The sequence below is a fragment of the Tamandua tetradactyla genome, chromosome 7 (assembly GCF_023851605.1).
Source record: "Tamandua tetradactyla isolate mTamTet1 chromosome 7, mTamTet1.pri, whole genome shotgun sequence".
Taxonomy (NCBI): Eukaryota; Metazoa; Chordata; class Mammalia; order Pilosa; family Myrmecophagidae; genus Tamandua; species Tamandua tetradactyla.
In genome coordinates, this window is record NC_135333.1 from 118,742,665 (window position 1) to 118,756,392 (window position 13,728).

The 13,728-nt window shown below is 32.5% G+C and overlaps 1 pseudogene; it reads left to right on the forward strand.

Moving 5' to 3' along the window:
* Positions 1-1,486: 1,486 nt before the first annotated feature.
* On the forward strand, positions 1,487-2,425 carry LOC143690036 (olfactory receptor 6C1-like; annotated as a pseudogene).
* The last annotated feature ends 11,303 nt before the right edge of the window (positions 2,426-13,728 follow it).

Sequence of the window (13,728 nt, forward strand, 5' to 3'; positions counted from 1 at the left end):
GACCAGCAGACACCAACCACATGCCTTCCCATGTGACAGAGGTGTCCTAGATGCTGGCAGCCTGTCTTCAGAGTCCAAGTTTCATCCTGTTAATGCCTTGAGTTGGACATTTTCACAGCCTAAGAACTGTAAATTGTGAGTTAATAAATCTCAGTTGTAAATGACAACCTATTTCTGGTATATTGGGTTCCAGAAGCTTTGAGTAAACTAAAACAGGAGAACAATACATCTGGCAAAATAAAGGCATGAACTTCAGCAACATCCAGACTACAAATAGCACCTGATTACAATATGTGATTCTAACAACAAACTCAACATCTATTTGTTTGTTTTAAAATTGTTTGATGTAAACCTGTAATACATTACTGACTAGATTGTGTTGAAATGGCTGTTCCAATTTTCAAGAATGCAGAGAGTTGCTGGGGACATCACAGGAGATTTCAGCACAGTAAGTTAAGTGTGAAGGAATTGCAAAGGATAAGTATAAAGTACTTATGAAGTCTCAAAACCTTGTGTTGTTGGAGCAAGGAAATAGGTGATTCTCACTCTTCCCTATGGAGTATAAATGGTGATACATTTTAAATTTTATTTAAATAAAGAAAAATGTGAGCTTCCTATTTAAAAACACAATAAATAAATACTTTAAAACAGTACTGTTGAATATTCCTATAGACCTCTTTAATTTTTGTAATAATAATAGTTATTATTTTATATGGAAAGGCAATTGGGGGTCTAGGTATAAGGTGAAAATAATGGCATTAGGCAGGCTGAAATGTCATGACATATTGTCAGGCATTCAGATACAGTAATTCTCAGTTTTAAGTTTTTCCAGTTACTCTCATGCCCTCACCATTGCTTTCTGCCTCTTTCTCCCATCTATCCCTAAAATCTGAGGTTGTTTGTGCCAATGCCTTTAGTATCTCTGATTTGCAATAAGGTAGCAGGTGTGGGAAAAGCTGATTCTCAGCAGAAATAGATGGCTAAGGACAAAGACTCATAACATTTTAAAGTATCCTTCCCATTATTGAGGATTCCAAATTAAATTAAAACTTTAATTGACATGTTTTCCTCTTGTATAATTGTAAAATCAAATAAATAAATGAGAAATAGAGCATGAGGAATTTTATTGGGGTTGTAGTCACGAAACAAAGCTGGTTTTCATTTGGAAAGAACCTTGTAGACACTTCTTTTTGAAAGTTAAAGTCTGTGTTGAAATTGTGATAATGTTTGTTTTATTTTAACCTGCCTTAGCCCAAGAGTTTTCACCTTTAGAAGAGAGGGAAATTAGAAGATCTTTATTAATATCAAGTTGCTTAATTAAAATTTTCCTTGAAGGTGGATTGGCATATTACCTCAGAAAAAAATTCCAGCTCCACACTTTTATGTTTTGTGCATCCATTCTCTCTTTAAGGCTATTTTATTTTATGCATTATTCTATTTTTTTTTTTTATATAGACAAGAAGTAAGACAAGCAAGCAACTGAAGAATGAGAAACTGAACGGAAGTAACAGAGTTTATCCTCCTGGGATTGTCAGATGACCCAAAGCTCCAGGTCACGATTTTTGTCTTTCTGCTCCTCACCTACATGCTCAGCGTCACGGGGAACCTGACCATTATCACCCTTACGCTGCTCGACTCCCACCTCCAGACGCCCATGTATTTCTTCCTCAGGAATTTCTCTTTATTGGAAGTTTCAGTCACAACCGTCAGTATACCCAAATTCCTGGGCGCCATTATTACAGGAGATAAAACCATTTCCTTTAATGACTGCATGGCTCAGTTCTTTTTTTTCATTCTCTTGGGGATCACTGAATTTTACCTTCTGGCTGCCATGTCTTATGACCGTTACGTTGCCGTCTGTCAGCCCCTGCATTACGTGACCATCATGAATCGTCGAGTCTGCGCGTTGCTTGTCTTCTCTTTATGGCTGCCTTCATTCTTACCCATATTCCCAGCACTCATGTTGTTATTAAAGCTTGATTACTGTAGTTCTAATATTATTGATCATTTTACCTGTGATTATTTCCCTTTATTGCACCTTTCCTGTTCAGACACGCAATTCCTGGAGAAAATGGGTTTTTCCTGCGCTGTGTTTACTCTAATGTTCACTTTGACATTAATAATGCTGTCTTACGTGTACATCATCAGAACAATTTTGAACATACCTTCTGCTAGTCAGAGGACAAAGGCCTTTTCCACATGTTCCTCCCACATGATTGTCATTTCCATCTCTTATGGCAGCTGCATCTTCATGTACATTAATCCCTCAGCAAAAGACAGGGTTTCTCTAAGCAAGGCAGTAGCTGTGCTCTACACCTCAATAGTCCCTATGCTGAATCCCTTCATTTACACCCTACGGAATCAACAGGTGAAGCGAGCCTTCATGGACATGGCAAGGAAGACTGTATTTTTCACTAGCAAGTGAAAAGATATGGTGTCATAGATTAAAGGCATAATGAACAGCAATTTTTAAAATGTGTTGATTTTCAGTAGCCTATTCAAATCAAAATGACATTCCTGTTTTTTAACCATTCTCTTTTGTCTTTTCTAACAATTGCAAGCATGTGTTTGATATATTTCCAAGTCCATTTGAAATATTTTTCTTATGTGCTTTTGACTCTCACTTATTTTTCACAATCTTATTAATCATAACCTCTTCAACAATAATTATTTTGTAAAGTAAAATTGTTTTGATTTTTGATCTGGCAAAAAAAAAATATTCCCAGAAATGTAGGAGCCACTTTGCAAATACTGACATTGTAAATCACTTACTACACAACAGAATTGTTTTGCAATTTTATTTTCTACAAAAATTCCCTTCTCTATCATGCAGTGTTCTAGGAAATACATAGGAAAATGTTATATAATTGAAACAAAAGTGGAAATATATTTTAAACAAAGCTAAATCATTTGTCATTATTCACCTTAGGAAGGTATGTCAATATAATTTACCTGTTAAGGAGGATGCATAGAACATTTTAAATATATACTTCTTCAGATATAGGTACTACATAGATCTCTGCATTTCTAAATCCTATAATATCTTGATAGGTTGATAATAGATACGTAATAGAGTCATATATATATTGTCAATGTTAGTGAAGAAATAGACATTAGATTTCTAAGATAAATGTATTTCTATATTTGATGAGAAATTAAGCTGTTTTCTAACTATGAGTAGCTAAAAACTACTAACCTATATAATATCATCTCAAATTTTGGGCAAGTTCAAAACAGGTCATTTATCTTAAATAAAATATGTAAGGTTAAATTTCATAGAAAGTAAAACTTTGCAACAAAATATAATTCTTCTCTCTATATAAAATTAGGATTTCACACTTATTTTCCTTTCTAGTCATTATATTTAATGTATTAATAAATGTTCTGAAGGATTTAGACAAGATATACTGTATGTGTGCATTTCTCAGTATCTGTTATTCTTCTTTCAGTTTAACATGATTTAAAAATAGATAGATATGCATATTTGTGTACATATATAAATATGCATATTTATATATTATTTATTTAATTTTCCATGAAGTCAAATGCTTAAACAAGAATTATAGATACTATAAAATACTCTAAATTTCATGAACCACTTTTTTGGTATAAAATAATAATTTAATCCATTCAGTAGCACATAATTCTTAGGAGATTTTTGCAATATCATCAGTTGAGATACTTAGCACAAGACAGATTATGAGGGAAGTCTGAGGGCACGCAATATTTAATAGCAGACAAGGAGGATAAAGCTTCACTATAGAGATAGAGAATTGAGGAAGAAGAATGGTTGTTCACAAAGTATTGAGAAATGAATTATACATTAGCAGACTGTATGGAAAATAATTCCATAGTTGGGGGCAATTTTTAAAAGTCAGAGAGTTGAAAGAGTACATGGAGTCTTGATATGTACATAGTATAGTGGGTGTTTTAAATTTAATAATACACAGAAGTTACAAACACCCTATATCCTCCAGACAACCACTCATCCTTCCTCCCTCTTCCCATCACCTGGTAACCTTGAATCTAATTCCTGTCTCTATCAATTTATTTCTAGATATCCCATGAAGTAAAATTGTGCAGTATTTGTCTTTATGCACCTTGCTGTTTCCCTCAGTATAATGTTTCCAGCTTTATCTAGGTTGTAGCTTCTTTAAGAACTTCATTACTTCTTACAGCTGAATAATATTTCATTGTATGCTGGTATCAACTTTTGTTTATTCATTCATTCGTTAGTGGGCACTTGGGCCATTTCTAACTTTTGACTTTTGTGAATAAAGCGACTATAGATATTGATGTACAAATTATGTTTTGGTTCCTGTTTTCAATTCCTTTGGGTATCTAACTAAAAGCAGAATTTCCAAATGATTTTATATTGAACTTTTTGAGGACCTGCCATTCTGCTTATCACAGGTCACAGAGGCTCTACATTCTGCATTCACACCAGCAACGCACAGAGTTTCCAATTCCTCCACATTCTTTCACTTTCACTGCCTCCTCTTCAATACCTATTTGCTATGTTTTTAAAACAGTAGACATCCTAGTAGGCATGAAGTGGCATCAAGTTGTGATTTTGATTTACTTTCGCTTAATTACTAATGATGTGGAGCATCTTTTCATATGTTTATTAGTCATCTGTATATTCTCCTTGGAAAAATGTTCAAGTCCATTGCTCCTTTTAATATTGTGTTGTTTGTCTTCTTGTTGAGATGCAGGGAATCTTTATAAGTTCTGGATATTAACCTTTATCAAATGTATGATTTGCAGCTATTTACTCCCATCCTGTAGGTTGCTGCATCACTTTTTTTGTAATGTCTTTGATGCACTAATTTTGAAGTCCAATTTATCTATTGTGTCTTTTGTTTTTAATTTTTTCTGGTGACATGTCCAAGATTTAACTGTCAAATATCAATCATTAAGATTTGCCTGTATGCTACTTTCATAATATGTAAGTAATAATAATATAAACAATGACTTTTATTGTAAATTTTATATAGCCAATTGGTTTTCACAGAATTCCTTCAACAATTTCTACTGAAGTCAAGTATCCATAATCAACCGATGACGACAAGTCAACCAGTTTGACGAATGAAGTTGCATACCAAACTGGTAACTCCTTTCCCTATGAATTTATTGTCATTAAATATGATAATAAATGAGTTTCGTGTATTAATTTCTAAAAATTAAATGTATTTAATCGAATTATATTTTTGTATATTGGTTTTTTGTAATGGATTTGTTTAGCAACTGTTTTGAAGATTTGTGAAAAATTGACATTTGGAACTCACAAGCAGGTATTAAGGGGTTCTATCACACCTCTGTCTCAGTGTAACATGGCACTGAGTGGCAGAAGTAAAGAGAAAAGACACTAAGAATGCATTGAATAATGTGTCAATAACATAAAACTGATGCAACTTGTCTCTAATAATATTTCTTCTTTTATCTCCATTATACAGTGGATGTCATTTGGACTGTGATACAATTTGAATGAAGTTGGGTAATGCTAAAATACATGAAAGGATTTTTCAGGCATAAATTGGAGAATGCATGCTGATCTTTTAATTTAGTTAAGATTAATTTTTGTCTCAAGTTTGGCACTTAGTATAAATGGAAAAAAAAGCCTGCTAATTCTGCATTCTAGATAAGTGTTTGTCTTTTAATTTTTCTCAGGATCTCAAAAGACCATGGTTCTGAGTGCTCTGAAAATCACTACTTTTTATTTTTTGCTTTGTATATATGTTATCCTATAGAATAAAAAGTTAAAAAAAAAAAGGCCATGGTTCTATACAAAGTGCTTCTTAGAGTGGATAAAGCATTAAGTTATGAGGAATGTCATTCAAACTTCTGGGTCCCTTGCCCTTTGTTAGTGAAATGCTTTTAAACATAAGGGTAAAGAGCACATATTTTGAAGACAGACTTCTACTGTAGTCTTTGCCACTGAGCAGGTTTGGGATCTTGAAAAAGTTACTTATGAGATGATCTTGGAATGATTTTTAAAAAAGAAAGAAGGAAAATATAAAATCAAAATAGCAAGTAAAGATAAACTGTAAAACTCTAAAACAATATCTAATGTGAAGTAAAAATTAAAGCTAATAAGAAAACAAAGGATATAAAATGGAATCATAAAAAATACTCAATAAAAAAGCAGAAAATTTGGGATATTTCACAATGATAAGGGAATAAATACATCAAGAAGGCATGATCTTGAATGTTCATACATAAGATAGCAAGAACTCTAAATACATGAAACAAAAACAAAGTGACAGCAAAGAGAAATAATCAAATCCATATTAATAGTCAGAGGCTTCAACATCCTCTCTCAAAAATATAGTGAAAAAACTTCTAAAAGTTAGTAAGGATATAGAAGACTTGAACAGCCCTATCAGCCAGTTGAGCTAAGTGACAATTTTGGAAGACACAACCAAACATTAGCTGAATATACATTCTTTCCAGGTGCACACAAATTATTGCCAAAATAGATTATATTTTGGAATGCACACATGCAAAAAACACTTAATACATTTGAGGAATCATGTTATATATAGTATGATCTCTGAACACAACATTGCCTGGAAATAAATTACACGTAGATATCTGGGAAAAAATGGCTAATATAAGGAAACTAAATAACATATCACTATATAATTGTGGATCAAAGAAATATTAAAATGCAGTTTTAATTAAAAAGTAAAATCAAAACATAGAAAAATGTCTATAATGCAGTGAAAACAGTCATCAGAAAGAAATTTAAATATCTGAAGTTATGCTAGAAAAGTTCTTAAACCAATAAGCACAGTGTTCACCTATGTAATAAAACAAGTAGAAGAGCAAATTCAACTCAGAGTGATTAGAAGAGAGGAAATAAATATGGTGTGTAAATGAATAAAATAGAATGCAGAGATAAAATCAGAAAATAGCAATGAAATTAAAATCTGGTTCTTGAAAGAAGATTATTAAAATTAATAAATGTCTAGCCAGTGCGTCCATCCTGATAAGGAACAACAAAAAGAGGATACAAATTACCAATATCAGGAATAGGAAAGGTGACATCACTGATTTTCATCAGATGTTAAAAGGATATCAAGAGATTTTTTTAAAGAACCTTAAGCCAATGAATTCGGTAGCATGAATGATATGAAAAAATACTTGAAAGATACCAACTACAAAAGCTCACTCAAGCGGGTGGGCCACGGTGGCTCAGCAGGTAAGAGTGCTTGCCTGCCATGACCGAGGACCCGGGTTCGATTCCTGGTGCCTGCCCATGTTTAAAAAAAAAAAAAAGCCCACTCAAGAAAAAATAGATATAAAACAGTTCTACATCTACAGTAGAAATTGAACTGATAATAAATGTTGCACAAAGAAAACTCAGAGTCCACTAGCGAATTTTACCAAGTACGTAAGGAAGTAATACCAATTGCATATGGACACTTTTAGAATATGTTAGAGCAAGGAAGTACTATAGAACTCACCTTATGAGGACAGTATTATCTGACACCAAACCATAAAATGATACTGTTAGGAAAAAAAATAGAGACCTTTGTGAAAAAAAAGACTGATAAATCAATAACATAGAAAAATCTACTGAATCATACTCAATTGGACTTTGTTTCAATAGATTCAGCAACAGTGATTGAAAAAATTCAACATGTATACCTGCAAAAAATACTCTGGAAAACAAAGTAGATCTGATAAACGGCAAATACCAAAAGGTGTAAAACATTGGTAAAGAAAAGAAAAGAAGCTACAGCTGAAAGCTTACTTCATGGGAAAGCCTAGGTATTTCCATCTTAAGAAAAATCTAAGTCAAGGATTTCTACTCTTGTTTCCTCTCTTTAACATTTTGTTCTTAGGTTCTAATTGGTAAATTAAGGCAAAAAGATAAATAAAAGAGAATTGAAGAAGAAGCAAAACTGATTTTATTTACAGACAACATAAATACCTACAGAAAAAATGCTATGAATTTTAAAGTAAGGAAAAAGACTGTCACTGTATAATTTAGAATTACCTTATTCTGCCAGTATAAATGCAGTATCTATTTCCTTTATAGAACAAAAACATGAAAAGAAATGGGTTTATAAACTAATTTGTTAACAGCACAGCATATATGGTAGGCTTTTTAAGAGTACTTAACATTGCTTAAAGCAAATTATATATGACCAATGAATACATTTTCAAATTGTTTTCACAAATAAAGCTTAAGTGAAGGTGGTTTTTCCTCCAGGCCTGTGGTTTGATAAAAGCAATCATAGAATGCTGAAAACCAAAAATAAGCAAAATCACAACTTTTCTGAATGAACAGTAGTTCTTTTCACCCAATAAAAACATTATGAGACACTCGCTCAGAATATTTGAAAACGAGATACTGGGAAAATCTAGGAAACATAGATATCCAAGAAGACCACAACCCTTTGTATGATAACCACAGAGAATTATGGTAACAAGAAGTAGTATATACAGTAAATGAACATGTGATTTGAAATCAAATAGGAAAGATGTATAATGACATCTATTACACTGTTTAGCTTGCATACATTAATTTTATTTTTATATTTTTAGCCTGTGTATATTATTTTTAAAGCAATTTTGTACTGACTCATTTGGACTTTCAAATACACTTTCAAAAAAAGTACATTAAAAAGTTATGGCCTGGTGTGACTTTTAATTTTCTTTCTAGATCTGACAGAAGTATGGGTATAACCATGATAAAATATACAAAGCTAAACAGTGTATATCCTGTGGTTGGGGTTGACAAATAATTCAAACTGGTAATTTCTGCCCTTACTTTTTATATTTATGACCTAAGATATTAATAAAAAATATCTTAGGAAACCTGACTATCACCCTTACTTTCCTTGATTCCCAACTGAAACCACCCATGTACTTTTATCTGAAAACCTTTTCCCTTTGAGACATTTCAATGATATCAATCTGTATTCCTAAATTCCTCATCAGCATAGCAACAAAAGACAATACAACTACCTCTAATGGTTTTGAAGTTCAGTTATTTCTGTACATTTTATTTGGAGCAGCAGGATTTTTCTTATTAACAGCTATGTTATATGGCCACTACATAGCCATCTGCAAACCCCTGCATTATACAACCATCATGACTAGCAGAGTCTGCTCCAAGTTGGACTTTCTTTTCTTGGTTGGTTTCATTTCCAGGGGTCATCATGGATTTCTGTAATGACAATATCATTCATCATTTTATATGTAACTATGACCCTGTCCTTTAGCTCTCTTGCACAGATAAACACACAGAAATATTTGGTTTTAGTATAAACTTAGTGATACTTCCTGTTACTCTCATGCTAGTGATTGTCTCATATACACTTTTCATAAGGACAATTTTGAATAATCCATCTGCACGGAAAAGGAAAAAGGCATTCTAATGCTATAAACCATTTTGGAATACCATGCTCCTGAATTCCATACTTTTCAATATGTTCTTCTAGATCTAGAATTTCTTTGAGACAAAAACTTTCTGCTCATAATTTCAACTCTCTGATTAATCTACATTTTACACATTTCAAAATTAACTTAAATACCCCTATTGTTTCATGTATTCCTAACTTAGGAAAGCAAATGTGAGTGTCCAGAATTGGTCCCTATATGTCACTTAACCCCAGTAGATAGAATGTTGGTTATTCTTAATTACTGTAATTGACTGTACAGAATTTACCATTTCACAATAGAGTATCTAATTTATTCTTTATAAGTTTCCCATGAGGTAGATATTTAACCTCTGCATTTTACAGGTGAGACAACTAATGTTGAGAGAATTAAGAAATGTGTCCAATGTCACAGAAATAGTAAGGTAAAGTCTGTATTAAAATAAATGTAAACTGATTACAAAGCACATGTGCTTAATTACTCTGCCTTTTGCTAATAGATTGATTTACTGACCACTATGATACACTTACATTTTTCATTATCAATATTTAGTTGTTTTTTTATGTCACCTGATTTATCTTGAACAATAAGCCTGAGTTTAAATGCAAATTGATACCCATAGCATTCTTAGGGAAAGAAATGAATATATTCTATATTTGGAATTCACTGAAGAACTTTTTGTGAGTCTACAGTATCTTATAATTCTTTCTGTGTTCTTTGTCTCATCACAGTTGGAAAGGAGAGAAGGACAGAGGCTATGAAACTCCTTGATGTCATTCGTGGCACATTTCTTTGTATGAACCAGGACCTTTAGCCACTTCTGAATTTTCTGGTTGATTGCCTCTTTTCAAATGTTTTGAATAACTGTGGTAATGGCTTATCGGTGATTAGTGACTTGCTATCAAAATACCGCTAAAGTTATTTCGCCTTTAAAAATGTCATCAGGGAACAAATAGAACTCTATGGGTATGGAATAGGTCAGTTTTTCCTACATACAGCTAAAATAAGGTGTATGCTAGGAAAGATGATAATAATTATGGGATATTGTGCACTTTGTTTTGAACTTATCAGGTCCTCAGGTGTAGAGGGACATCAGTTATACATCGTCCATGCAATTGATAAAGGAGAGCACACGTGCAGATCAGTAAGCACTATGCCTTCAAATGGGCAATCTTCTGTAATTTCATAGTTGGAACTGGAAGTGCGGTCCTGAAAAATCTCCCCCAGGCACAATACGGTAGAAGTTAGTTGTTCTTATTGGGTAAATATTTTGCGCCATATTCTTAGAGTGCCAAAAATATTAGTTCTCAGGTCTAGGAAACAAAAAAAAATATTTTAGAGTTTGCCAATATACTCTTAGAATTCACTAATAATTTATCCACCAAATTTTAAACTCATACCAACCAAAAAGGTAAATACTAATATTTATATTTTACATATGTTTAAATTTATACTCCAAAATTAACTGGTTCACGATGTCATGGTTTCCAAAACAAACATGGAAACTCAGATTTTAAAAGCCATGAATTTTAGACAAGTAGAAAAGTTTGAAGAGATAAAATTCTACAGCAAATTCCTAAATAGTGTCTTCTGTTTCATAATAACCCCAATCATATTCCTAGTTATTATTGCAATTCAAATTATACTTTCCCTCAATTTTCTCATACTTTGATCCATATTCCTTGAGAATATTTCAAGAATGACACTTTTGTACTGTAAAATACTGTTTCTTCAAATAATATGGTAATCCCAGACTATTATTAAAATCATCTGCCACATTTTTCAAATACCAGATTTGAATCAGTCCATTTACTTTCCAAAATTTCCATTAACTCAGCCTTATGAGCCCATCTTTTAGGCTTGCTAGTCTATTGTTTCAAAGTATTTCCAGTAGCACAGATGCTTAAAGGTTACTATATAAGATATAATGTTTACAATGTGACTGTGTGATTGTGAAAACCTTGTGTCTGATGCTCCTTATATCCAGGGTACGGAAAGATGAGTAAAAAAATATATGGTTAAAAATAAGTAAATGATAAGGGAGATAAAGGGTAAAATAAACTGGATAGATGGAAATACTAGTGGTCAATGAGAGGGAGGAAGTAAGATGTATTTTATATATGAGTTTTTTCTTTCGGCTTTTTATTTCTTTTTCTGGAGTGATGCAAATGTATTTAAAAAATGATTGTGGTCATGAATACATAACAATGTGATGATATTGTCAGCCATTGATTGCACTCCCTACATAGAATGCATGTATACGAAAATTTCTCAATAAAAAAAAATATAAAAAATTGTTGAAGGCTATTAAAATTTTTCAATGAGCAAAAATACACCACATATTTAAATCCAAAACAGCAGGTTCCCATATCTAATAAAAGCTTATGTGGAATGCTTGCCTGCCATGCTGGAAACCTGGGTTCAATTCCCAGAGCCTGCCCATGCCTACCCCCTGTGGCACAGTAATAGCACTGATAAAATCTCATAAAAAATCATCATATCTTTTTCCAAAAGGTAATATTTATTATATTAAAATCTATGCACATTTCAATTGAAAATAATTAGAATTGAAACATCTTCCAATTTCCCCTGAGCTTACCACATCTCTGAGCAACTATAAAAAATGCATTATCAATAAAATGACTGTACACAGAGAAGACTGAATACCAGGCATCAGCAATCAAGTTTATAATCCTTAAAATGAGTCTGTATAGGCATTATAGATATTTTTATTAAATTTTAAATTATAAGATCATAATTTTTTCAGTCCACACTAAAACTTGCATGTAAATTTTTTTCAGTACAGCTTAATTTAAAATCACCTAAGCTGGTAGCAGCCCATAAGTCCTTCAATAGAGGAATAGATTGCAGACAAAAAATAAATCTGTAGAGCAACAATGGAATACTATATAGTGATTAAAACTATAAACTCTCAATCCAAATACCATGTGGGGGAATCCTACAAGCATATTTCTAGGTAAAAGGAGGCAGACTGAATGGTTACATACACTGACATCCTGAGAAATGCAAAATTATAAGGTCATTAAAAAGACCAGTGGTTGTCAGTGTTTTGGGAAAGAGGAGTGACTGAATTGGTGAAAAATGTTTTTTAGTTTGGTGAAACTATTCTGTGTGATGTTGTATTTGTGGATATATCACATTGTGCATTGGTCAAAATTCATTGAACTTTACCATACAAACAGGGAACTTCAATATCAGCAACATTTAAATATCATTAAAAGATGGGGAGGTCAGAATGCAATGCAGATTCTTAAAAAATAATCTAAATGTATTACTATACTGTAGCATAACCTAACTGAAAAGGATGGAGTAAAAAGTGGCTGACATAAGTAATATTGGAGATGATTGTGGATTGTAAGAGTAAGAACATTGCTCGAATATGTGGTAAAGTTGATTCTCACAGAGTTATAGGATACCATTTCTAAAACCACTTTACATGCATGCTGGGATTGAAAAAAACAAAAACAAAAGAATGTTGGTTGGTGGAAGCCAGGTTCCTCTCGGCTAGAATTGGAAGTTAGTGAACAAAATGTGGGGAAAGCTTCAAATGAACTAAGTGGTACTGAATGAGAGTTGGAGACATCTTTTGACCTGGTTTCAAGTTCTCTGTTTTCTTCCTTGACTATACTTAGTATATTAACGTGACTAGGCAAATGTTAGTAGAAAAAGTATACTATTTTTTTCATCACTATTCCTATGAGTTTTTTTCTTTATTTCCAGCATTTCCGTTTTAGTCTTTCTTACATTTTCTAGCACTCTGCTGAAATCAAAATTATAAAACTGCATGTACTACCTAACTCTTCCATTAGTCTTTTAAATATTAATAAATTCTAATTATAAAACTGAATATACTATCTACTTCCTCAATTAGTCTTTTACATATTAATCATGGTTTTTCCAGTTTTAATTTCCCTGTCTGATTCGTTCAAAATGTCTGTCATACCAGATTCCAGTTGTGATGATGATTTGGTTTAATTGGATCAGTATATCTCTACTTTAAGTATGTCTCATTAATTCTTGTTGAAAGAATTTCAAACTGTTCAAGACAATTGCCACTGAGGTAATTTTGATTTATTATGCTCAAGATTGAAAAGGCCTTTCCTTCTGATAGACCTTTAGTGTGCATTTTTGCTTTAATCTACCCAGATGTTGGGCTGTGCTTCATGTTTGCTGTGGAGGAGCCCAAATCCCCATCTCTGGACCCCTAGAGGTTTCACATTATCCTGATAGCCCATATTCAACATTTAGCAATTCATTAAAATCTCTGACTGAATTCTGAATCTTTTTACAGGTTTATAAAGCATTTAAGGATGC